The sequence below is a fragment of the Diceros bicornis genome, unplaced genomic scaffold (assembly GCF_020826845.1).
Source record: "Diceros bicornis minor isolate mBicDic1 unplaced genomic scaffold, mDicBic1.mat.cur scaffold_55_ctg1, whole genome shotgun sequence".
NCBI lineage: Eukaryota > Metazoa > Chordata > Mammalia > Perissodactyla > Rhinocerotidae > Diceros > Diceros bicornis.
This window is the reverse complement of record NW_026691429.1, coordinates 2,684,660-2,697,007: the sequence shown is the minus strand read 5'-3', so window position 1 is coordinate 2,697,007 and position 12,348 is coordinate 2,684,660. Positions and strand designations below refer to the sequence as shown.

At 38.0% G+C, this 12,348-nt stretch overlaps 1 pseudogene; it reads right to left on the bottom strand.

Moving 5' to 3' along the window:
- Window positions 1–657: 657 nt before the first annotated feature.
- Window positions 658–9,127, bottom strand: LOC131403117 (olfactory receptor 5AR1-like; annotated as a pseudogene).
- Window positions 9,128–12,348: the final 3,221 nt, after the last annotated feature.

Sequence of the window (12,348 nt, the reverse complement as noted above, 5' to 3'; positions counted from 1 at the left end):
TCCAACTTTATGCATTTTTCTGTTGCCATTATAAGTTGATATGCATGCTCTACCACAAACTACACGGAAAAAAATTAATTTCCTCTCTTTATTGCATCATATTGGTAGCATAATTATGGACAGTTAAAATAGAAATGAATGAAAAATAAAAGCAAATAATGTTTCTTAAGTATTTTTATTTGACAGATTCTTTACAGAGATTACAGCGTATCCTTTGAAAAATACTAAGAGATAAACATTGTTACTCCCATTTAGTAGATGAAGAAACTGAGGCTTACAGAGATCAAGTTGCCCAAGATCACATAGCTAGAAAATAGCAGAGCCTAGATGAGGGCTTCTTTCTAAATAGTCCAAAGCCTGAATGTTTGTCATTAATCAAAATGGAAAGTGTAAACCTTGGATCAGTTTTTTGATTCTATCACTTAACTTTGACAAATTTGTTTAACTGTCTGAACTTTATTTTTATCACGTTTAAAATGAGGATAATGGCTATCTCTAATAATTGTTGTAAGAACTTAATGAGATTTAAAGTGCTTTGTTTAGTAGTCCTCTAGCAACAAGGTCACTGATTAGAGATGTGATAATGAGATTCAAAGATCTTCCTGATTCTAAAGCAACTGCTCTTTCAATTATAGCTTATAATGTATACTTGCTCAGCATGTCTTTCAAAACATTAATTTTTATTTCCTTCAGAGCATAGGGTTAAGAGTTACCAAAAACTCTTTAGGAATTAAGATTCACTCAGCAAATAGATGATGATTTGGGTGGTGTTCATTGGAAAGTTATTTGCATTTCCTATCTCCTTCCACCATCCTTCTACTACTACCATTTACCTGTGGTGATAACATATTTTCATTTTTTGTTATTATTGAGGTTTTCTTCCAATTAGTTTTTTGAAAGCAGCTTTTACATCCTTGTTCTGTAAACCAATCAAGGAGATTCAACATGGGGATGATAATCATGTAGAACACAGAGGCCCACTTGTCTTGGTCCAGGGAGTAGCTGGATGTTGGCTGCAGATACGTAAACACGACTGTGCCATAGAAAAGTGTGACGCCAGTGAGGTGAGACCCACAGGTGGAGAAAGCCTTAAGGCAGCCGTCAGCTGAGCTCATTCTGATGATTGCAATGAGGATGAAGGCATAGGAGATGAAGATGATGAGGATGGTGCTGAATTCAATGAAGCCACATAGACAAAATAGCAAGATCTTGCTGATGTAGGTGTCTGAGCAAGAGAGGGCCAAGAGTGGTGGGATTTCGCAGAAGAAGTGGTTGATGATATTGGAACCACAGTAACTCCAACTGAAGGTGAGGGAAGTGTGGGCAACTAAACTCACCAGACCAGCCAGGTAAGAGCCCAGCATGAGAGCCAAGCAGACTCACTTGGACATGAGAGTGCTGTAGTGGAGGGGTCAACAGATGGCCACAAAATGGTCATAGGCCATGGCAGCCGGGACATAGCACTAAGCATCCACAAAACCCACTAAGAAAGCAAACTGGGTGGCACAACTGGCGAATGAAATAACTTTGTGTTTTGTTAGGAAGTCAGCCAGCATCCTGGGGACAATGGCCGAGGAGTAGCCCAAGTCCACAAAGGAGAGGTTGCGGAAGAAAAAATACATGGGTGTGTTAAGCTGAGTGTCTGTCATGATCAGGATAATCATACCAACATTCCCCACTACGTTGATCAGGTAGACCAAGAGGAAGACCACGAAGAAGATGATCTGCATCTGAGGGTCCTGAGTGATGCCAATAAAGATAAACTCAGTCACCATTGAGTGGTTTTCTTTATCGATCTCTTCAATTTTTTGTGTGCCTGGACTCAGTGCATTATTTGGGGTGATTCTTAAAAATCTTCCCAATAATTAGATTTTATGACCCTTAGGATAATTCAAATGACTTTGGTGAAGGTGATGATCGTGTGTGCTCTCCAGGTGCCCAGTAAAAATAGGAGAAAGTGTTAGCGTCTTAGGGATGGTATATTCTGCTTCTCCAAAGACCTTGATGCTCTGAGGTCATTTATCATGTGGTACCAAATGTTTGACCTGATCCGTGTAATTATCTGTCTTATCAATTAGTAAAGAAGAGCAGTTTTGAGTGTCCCTTCCTTGTTTCTAAAACAAAGCAAATATAAATGCAGATAATGAATAAACATCAACTCTCAGTGCAGGTCGGTGCAAAAAGAAAGATGAAAGACTCAGGGATCTCAAAGTATAATATACCATACCCACATATATACAGAAAGTGAAATACTTGGGACATAGGGTGAGAAATATTTAAAAAGGCAATGGATAATAGTAATTTTTAAAAAGCTAAGAGTGACTGAGTTAAATCTATGCCAGAACACTGAGTGCTTTACACACATTTCATCATTGCATCCCCACAACACTCTATGAGGTAGCTACCACCATTATCTGAATTTCATATCTGAAAAGAACAAGACTAAATATTAAGTAACTTCAACACAGTCGACACCCAGTAAGTAGCAGAGCTGGGTCTGTCTAATTCTAGAGTCCGTTTCACTTTATTGTCTTCTGTGTATATGATTTGGTGGAGGTTAAATCTCTTTATTTTTGTGTCTGCCTTTCTTCTTCCTGCCTTGCCTGTCATACATGGACAAAGAATTAGTCTTTTGGTTTCCCTGATCTTTAGAAACACCCAGAGGTTTGGCATGGGACATGATCAGGGTGAAGCCACAGCTGTGTCTTTAGATAATTCTACTGTCTAACAAACAGGTTGCTGTACAGCTCAGTTCAGAGTTAAGATTCAAGCATCCCTCACTCAAGGGGAATAGAGAGAGCATTATCCAACTCTGTGGTCACACAGGAGCATGCACTTGTTCAACTTTTTTCTCTTTGGTTGGATAAATATCTGGTCCATTGAAGAATTCTAAGAAGGAAGTAGGCAAAACTAAACCAAAACAAAACACAAAGTAATTTAGAAATAAGTAGCATCCTCTACCTAAACCTGAAGTGAGAACTCAGGCTGTATCGACTTTAACTGGTTTCCTGTTTAAGAAAGATAGAAAGCAGAGTAGTAGAATGTGTCTTTCATGGGGGTGTGAACATTCACAATAAGTTGTCTTAAATCCTGGGGCGGTTGACAATAGTGCCCCCATCTCTCAATTTCTGCACCGAATATAATCAACTGCAGCAAAGAAGGGGCTCTAATAATGAGTAATCAACACTATCTATCTGCCCAAGAATTTATAGTTTATAAAGTACTTATATCTACTCTTATTCAATTCATTCTTAATATGTAGTGAATGTGTTCATCATTTCATACATTAGGTCAATTAGGAAACAGAATGAAAAGACAAACCTTGGAGAAATTATTTTAAAAATATATTTTTTGTAAAGAACTGGTATCTATCATATATAAAGAACTTTAAAACTCAATAAGAAAACAATCCAAGAAGAATGGGCCAAAGATTTGAACACACACTTCAGCAAAGAAAATATATGAATAGCAACAAATGCTTGAAAAATACTCGGATCAGTTGTAGTAAGGACATACAAATTAAAATAAAATGGGATGTCACTACACATCTGTTAGAATGATTAAAATTTAAAAAGACAGACCATACTAAGTGTTGTCAAGGAAACGCAGGAACTGGAACTTTCAAATAGTACAACTGCTTTGGAAAACACTTCGGCAGTATAAAATTAAGCCTACACATATCTATCCTATGATCCAACTGTTCTAAAACACCTGGGAACAATCCAAAGGCCCATTCTTAGGTGACAAGATAAACAAATTATAGTGTGTCCATAAAATGGAATACCACTCTGCAATTAAAAGGAATAAACTATTGACACATGCAACACAATGAATGAATCTCAAAATAATTAGGCTGAGAGAAAACAGCCAGATAAAAGAGTATATCTTATTTGATTCCATTTATAAAAATCTAGAAAATGTAAGCTAATCAATAGTGAAAGTAGATCAATGATCGCCTGGGTAGAGGTGTGTGTGAGGAGGAGCAGGAGAGAAAGAGTACCAAGGAGCATGAGAAAACTTTTGGCGGTAATGGGTTGATTGGGAGCATGGTTTCATACATATATCAAATCATATCAAATGTTATACTTTAAATTTATTCAATTTATTGTATGTCAGTTATACCTCAATAAAGCTGTTAAAAAATAGCAAACTATTTTCACCTCCCCCACTTCAGCTCATTCTCACTACACATGAATGAATATATCACTTTATAGGTTATATTAATGAGGAAACAGAAGCTTTGGGTGAGGGGTTTTGCAAAGTCACACAGTTTGTTAGTTATTTTGTTAGTTGCAGAATCAGCAATTGAATCTGGGACTGGCAATTTCATATATAGTGCTGTGTTTTTTTCCCCCACTTCTTCACATAGAAGTTTGAAAATAATTCACCAGGAACAAAGAAAAAACAAAAGATCTACCACAGTCCTTGCATTCCTCCTCTGTTCTTCCACTTTAGTGAGAGAGTAAATAATCCTGTTGTTGACATGGGAGGGAGTCGTTTAGTCCAATCTCATAATTTTATAGATGAGGAAATAGACCCAGACACCAAGTTTGCAAATGCAGAGGTGATACTTAGAGGAAAATGAGACGCCTGGTAAGAACACGGCACAGGGCGTCAGGACGAATCCACAGCTGAGTATGTGCTGATCAATTCATTGTGCTCAGTTAGAATATGTGATTAGAAAATCATTCTCTCCTCCCTGACAGAATCAAGGTTCCAGCTAAATGAGGAAGGATATGAGAATTATTTCACCAATTATAAAGCACCCTGCCTGTTCTCTCTTATAGTGTACAGACAAATCCAGGCTTTGCCACCTACTACTATTGATTTCTAGCACACTACTTATCTTCTTGGAATCAGTTTTTTATTTGTTGAATGAGATTGATGCCTACCTTAATAACTTTCAACAAAAAATTGGTTAGAATATACATACACACACACACATAGTGCAGTCATTCAGTGACTGTGATGTCCTAAGTGCTCAATGCATTTGGCCATTGTATGTGAGTATAGATGATTTAATTCGGTAGATGCGTGCACACTCATAACTCCCAGAAAAAAAGATGTTCAATGCTTATTCCGTGGGGTGATGAATCACGGACTGCCTTAACCTTTAGGAAAAACGTGGTTTTAATTCTACAGCGCTTCTATTAAACAATAAAACAAGTAGAGATGTAGCTATAAAATTCAAAATCAAGGCTGATTAAGACAAAAGAAAAGAAAACTTTTATATTTTTCTTTTTAGTCTCGTGTAGCTAAAAGTCAGCAGATCTGACTCTTGAAGAAATGGTACAATAGTGAGTAGATAAGCATATTCCACAGTTACTAAACTTGGATATTTCTAAAAGATCAGCAAAAGTATTGCCTTACAGAAGCAGATACAGGCCAAATATATTTTAGATTTCTAAGTATTACCAGCTTTTGCACGTTTATAGGAAAGGAATACTGGAGTAAGAGTCTGGAATCCTGGCTGTAGTTTTGTTTTTTGCACTAATTAACTGATGAATTGCTGTATTAGTTGCAGTTTCCTTACCTGTGAAATGAATGGTTTGGAGAATAAAAACTCTTTGGAACATTCCAATTCTAGTATTTTCTGAATTCAGACTTCTTATGAGATACCTAAAATCCAAACCCATAGTCCATTTCTCCTTTTGAAACTTTAAAATGGCATGGATCTGGTGTCAAGCAAATGCATGCTCAAAGGAGCACTGGGCAGTGTGATGCTCCACTCCCAGTAGGTCACATCTCTTTCTCTTTCTTTGCCAAATATTGACCTGTGACTTGAACGGTTTTCTACCTGTTGGTGGGGTTGACTGTCTCCTGTTCTCTCAATGAACTCTACTGAACGTTATTCTGAGAAGAATCCAATGATGATGAACCACTCTGATAGTGGTCTCTGAGCTGCTTGCTCATCCCACCTTTGCTCCCTTGTGCAGGAGGTATTTCAGTCTCAGAGTCACAAGTAATCCTCAGAAGAAATATGATGAAATGCTTTCTGCACTCATAGGAGACCCAAAGATTTGATGAACTGTCATCCCCTGAGGAATTTCACTTTCTCCTCCTTAAGCCTTAATGATAAAAGAAGGAAGCACAGGGGGATTTCCAGTCACTCTGGTGGTGATGATTGAATCAACCATAAGTGCTACAGGGATATTTTTACCAGCCCAAAGCTGCCTTGTTGTTGTTGTTAGTGCCTGGAGTCGATCCTGACTCCTAGGGACCATGTGCACCTCAGAGCACAGAACCCTGCCTGGTCTTTTTGCACCACTATATCAGACAATGCTCTGCTGCTATTCATAGGATTTTCCCAATTTTTTTGGAAGTGAGTGGCCAGGTCCTTCTTCCTAGTCTGTCTAGTCTGGAAGCTCCGCTGAAACCTGTCCACCATGGGTGACCCTGCTGATTTTTGAAATACCAGTGGCGTAGCTTTCAGCGTCATAGCAACATGCAGCCACCACAGCATGACAACCAACAGATGGGTGGTCTGGTTCCCAGATCTGGAAACGAACCCAGGCTGTGGTGGTGAGAGCACTGAATCTTAACCACTAGACCACCAGGGCTGTCTCAAAGCTGCCTCTATGGTGTGATTTTGACAGTAATTTAGAAAGATCTATTTTCTGATGCCTGCAACTCCTTTCAAAGAGGCTGATTCTTTCCATGTTACATCTATATACATTTATATGATTATATTTATTTAACTTCCATGTTGCATATACCTATTTAAACTATCTTAATACAGTGTAAGGGACATGTGTCTGAAATTTAACATCACAAAACAAATTAATGAGATTTAAGCTTTTTTGAGACCATAGTTTGGTGAACAGGGAAAGGAAACCAACAATTTTTGAGAAGATTTATTTGCTAGAGACACTGCAGGGACTTTCACATGTGCGATCAATTGAATCTTCTGCTGATAATATTATTGCCTCTGGTTTCAGATGAAGTGAATGACTCACTGATTTAGAGATGAAGTGAGTGCAAGTTATTTAATTTTTCCAGGACCACACAACTTAGAAATGGTAGGGATCGGTCCAGTGGCTTAGCAGTTGGGTGCGCGCGCTCCACTACTGGCGGTCCATGTTCAGATCCCCGGCCCGCACCGACGCACCGCTTCTCCCGCCATGCTGAGGCTGTGTCCCACACACAGCAACTAGAAGGATGTGCAACTATGAGGTGCAACTATCTACTGGGGCTTTGGGGAAAAAAAAAGGAGGATTGGCAATACATGTTAGCTCAGAGCTGGTCTTCCTCAGCAAAAAGAGGAGGATTAACATGGATGTTAGCTCAGGGCTGATCTTCCCCACACAAAAAAAAAAAAAGTGGTAGATTGAGAATGGAAACACTCATCTGTCTGAGTGTGGTGTTCATGCTTTTTCTCCTTTGATAAGAATCGTGAGAAGACTGCCATTCATAAGGCAAAGATTCTTATTCCAGGAAGATATCTAGGGTAGCTTACCAAAAAATTTTATTTTCTTATCTCATGTACATATTTGTAAGAAAAATAGGGTGAAGGAAAGATAAAATTCAAACATTAAAAACGAGATTAAGTTAGTAAAAAATATGTGTGCTTTACCTTTATTTAATTTCAAGAGATGGCATGCAACTTTGTTTCAGCTTCCTGTTGTATAAAGAAAAACAAAAATGGGCAGTTGTAAAATCTCCCTACCTATACAATTTTTTTTAAAAAGCCACTTAATTTGGAAATGCTATATTATTTGAGAGAAATTTTCCTTCTAAAAAAAAAGAGATTCAAAAATAAAATCATTGAAGTTAATAAAAAGAATCTTTGTGATACCTTTCTCCGTTCCTTCACTTTCTGCCTCTGTATGTCCGGAAACATAAAGTGGGCTCCTATAGACAGCATGTAGTTGGATCTTGTTTTTTTTCAATCCAGCTACTTTAATTTTATTCTTAAATCTCATTTTATGATGAAAAGTTAATTCCTAATAACACTGACATGTTCTTTTACCTATAATACTTGTTTTCTTTTTCTTTTTTTTTTTTTTTTGTGAGGAAGATCAGCCCTGAGCTAACATCCATGGTAATCCTCCTCTTTTTGCTGAGGAAGACCAGCTCTGAGCTAACATCTATTGCCAATACTCCTCCTTTTTTTCCCCCAAAGCCCCAGTAGATAGTTGTATGTCATAGTTGCACATCCTTCTAGTTGCTATATGTGGGACGCGGCCTCAGCATGGCTAGAGAAGCAGTGCGTCGGTGCACGCCCAGGATCCGAACCCAGGCCACCAGTAGTGGAGCACACACACTTAACCGCTAAGCCACGGGCCGGCCTATAATATTTGTTTTCAAGTCAAACTTTGGTTTGAAACAAATATTTGTCTCTCATTTGTCTAGCTGCATAATAATCCATTGTGTGGATGTACCATTGTTTATTTATAAAGTTTCCTGTTAGACATTTGAGTTGGTTCTGATCTTTTGCTATTAGAAGAAAAAAATACAATAATAAATAGCCTAACGCATATGCTTTTTCCTTCTTTGACCAGTACATCACCTGAGTGGGTTCCTAGAAGTTGGATTGTTGGGTCAAAGGGAAATTTAATATGCAACTTGCTAAATATTCCAGTTTCCTTCCAGCTATGTACAAGAGTGCTTATTTCCCCACAGTCTTTTCAATAAAATTGGTTGTCAACTATTTGTATTTCTCATCTAAATTTACCTACCTATTCTCTCTCTCTCTCTCTCTCTCTCTCTCTATATATATATATATATATATATATACACACACACACACATATAGGACCATCTAAAATTTGGAAAATATTCTCTGAAGGTAGTCATAATTTGCATTTTTTCTCATTGAGAATAATATACCAGTTGTAAATTTTTTGTCTCTCAGCTCCAAATCCATCCACATTTGCCTTGCTTTAGTGATATTGGACCTGGACACTATAAACACTTCCCCTTTTGCAGCTGGACAATATTAAGCTAATCAGTGGAGAACACTGGAGGGACACTGCGGAAGGAAAAGGCTCTCTTTCTAATACTGATGTCTTCTTTCCCTGTTACTCGATGGCATGTAGTAGCCAGTAGCATGTGGGATACCCAGTGGTGCTCACCCTTCATAAAGGTTGACCAGCACTCCCACAAGTAGCTTCCCATCAAGTTTCATCAGCACACCAGAGGTGACTTTCTAGTAAGTCTTGCTGGCACCCCAGGGGGTGGCTACCCAGTGAGTTTCAGTGGAACCCTACTGAGTGGTTTCTTGTTTGGCAGTCCTGGCCAGGGAATGTCTCTGCCATATAGCAAGCTACAGCCACACCCAGTACAACCACCTCTAAAGGAGCCTTGGAGATGGGGTCCTCTTCCAAGTTTGTTCTCCCTTGGTGCTCTGCCTCAGCCCCAGAGGTGGTAGCTGCTCCCTGTATCTGTTCTTCCTGTATACTTTGGACTTTTCCTGATCACTTGATAGTGAATCCCCTGTTGCCAGGTAGTAAGTCTTTATATTAAATTTTATCTGATAGAATTACTGTGTGGTTTTCTGTCTGCTAGCTGGATTCTGACTGATATAAAGGTTGAATATATTTTCAAATATTTAAGGGCCATTTGCATTTCTATTTTTGTGAAATGTTTATTCATATTTTGTGTCCATTTTTCCAGGGCATGTTTCTTACATAATTTGAATTTCTTCACAGATCTTTTTCTTATTAACTTTTATATTTTTTCTATATTGGAGACATCATCTGTTGGTCTAGTATATAAGGTGTAAATTTTCTCCAATTTATCATTTGTCTTTTGATTTTCCTAAGAAATTTATCATGCAATAGGTTTCCTTTTCTTCTCTTTCTCTTTTTTTCTTTCTTCTTTCCTTTTCTTCCTTTATTTTTTTCCTTTATGTTGTCAAATTTATCAATTTTCAATTTTATTATTTCTCAATTTTGAGTTCTATTTATATTCAAAATTCAGCTGCAATTAAATTTAAAATTGGTATATTTGATAAGATAAAAAATAACTGTTAAACAGCCCTGTATTCACTCTGAATTCTCAGAATACTGCATGGAGATCAAATTGCATCCTAAGTTCTGATGATCCCCATCCTGGTGGCAGAGAGATATAGCATCATCTGGTATCTCTTTGAATGACACTCAAGCTGGGATTAAAATGAGTTCTCTTCTCATTCCAAAGCTCTTTGAGAGTCCCTCCTTTATAGCTGGGGTTGACTAGGACCTACCACCTATACTGCCCATGGTTAGTTACTCCTTTGTTGCCCAGTGGTCTCATTCCACCACTCTGTTATCACCTAGGGTCCTTACGTCCTGGGTCCCTTACCACTGGCCTCTTAGTGCCACATGACCTTTCTTCCAACCTCCATCCCTATTCCAATTCCACACAATTTAATCTCATTTAATTTATAACAGTTTGTTCCTATATAGTAACTAATTCACACTTAATTGAGGAAGAATTGTTTACTTATTAAATAAATCTTCATTGTTTGCCAATTACGTTTCAGACTCTGTGTTGATAGGAGCTTTCTGTATTTTCCCTCCAAGGTACCAATTAAAAGTAGGATATTTAAGACTTAACCAAAATAAGAAAAATATTGTCTGAATTGCTAGAGATAAAGCAAGACATCTTTTAAGTCTCTGTCCCCCAGCACTTAGCGCAAATTGCATTGATTAAATGATACTGAGAGAAAAATGAATTAGAAAGTCTTCTCAAAATGGCATAGATAATGCAAATGATCATCAGATATCCATTAGTTTGTTTCAGAATCTGTGTTTTCTACATTGAAGATCTATTTGGGCAAATGGGGAACCCAGTAAGTCTCAATGTAGGCTGCATAGGCTGATAACTATTTCTTACTCTGGACAGTAGGGAATAGTGTCAAAGTGGGGAAACTCTTATTTATTAATCATGTATCTATTTTCATTCAATGCAGCAATCCACAGTCATTCATTTATTTTGTCCATAGGCTCACCCTATGAGGTAGGCATTAGTATTCTCACTTAAAAACAAAAAAGCCGAGGCGCAAAGAGATTTAGTGCAATGTCTAAAGTCCCCAATCAGTGAGACACACAGCCGGGATCGAAAACCAAGACAGCCCTGTTCTCCCTGCACCTCCTCCCATCAGCCCTTCCCCATGATCCAGGGAGCATAACTTCCTATATGGACACAAAGTCCTTAGAGCAGGCAGGACCAGAGGCAGAGCTGCTATCTCTCTAATAGCTAACCTGCTATTTTGTGGATTTTTCAATAGTCCCAAGGGGACCAGGCCACCAAATATCAGAGGAGACAGAAGAATGGTGCTTAGCGGGGATTAGGAATATGGAACTGAAAATTCGTTCATCACTGGGCCCAGGTGTCCCGAGGGTAAAGAAGAGAAATATGAAAGGGACATGTGATTTCCTTAGTTTCAGAGGGAAAAAACAAGTAGATTAAAATGAGGTGACAAGAGGGATGCTGTCCCCGGAGACTAAGGAACAAGAAATATATCCTGTTTAAAATAAGTCAGGATGCTTACTGCAGAGTCTGGTCTAGAGACTCTACAATTGGAAATAACTGCAAAAACCATCACAACTGCACTGCAGGGATATATTGTTTATTTTGAAATGTTATTTTACTCTGATTTAACAAATTGGGATACTTATCTTTAAGGAAAAGTAAAAGAAAGTTACTCTGCTGAATGCAGAGTAACTCTCCTACCACAGGGAAGGTGTAAAGGGTTTCAGTTTTCCCATCTCTGTTAACGGATGGTGTCTAAAGTCCATTCCAACTGTGCCTCCTGCTTAACCTGGGAGAATTAGAGTGAGTGCCTCCTCTAAGAAGGCTTTATTTACTTTGTTTCTTTTTTGCTGATTTTAGGCACTGGACAGGAACAAGCAAAGGGATCAAATAGAAGTCAAGCAGTTAAGAAAGGTAAGAAAAAGCTATAAAGGGTTTTGCCCATGTAACTTACTGACCTAAAAAATAATTCGCAATCTTGTTAATTTCTCCAATCACCCATAGGCCCAAAGTTCTGAGAACACTGAATGGCTAGAAAGTATGATAAATAAATACTCTGTTGTTTTTTATTATTATAAGATTTGTAAATCATTAGGAGAAATAAAGGCAGCAATAAATAATGTGATTTTCAGGCCTTTTTAAACACCAGATTTTTCAGGAAATCTCACTATTATTTTCACAAACTCCTAGAAATTAAAAACCCAGATCAAGAGTCTCTGGACTAGAGGATTGACTGCAAAATCTCACCAGGGGTAAGGGTATTCCTGCAGAGAAGCAGAGAAATATATTTGACAAAGTAGAGGGGAGGAGAAAACATGCAATTCACAGCACCAGATGTAAAACAAATGGTATTTTGCTAATAGTGCAAATTAATGAACATGAATTCTACAA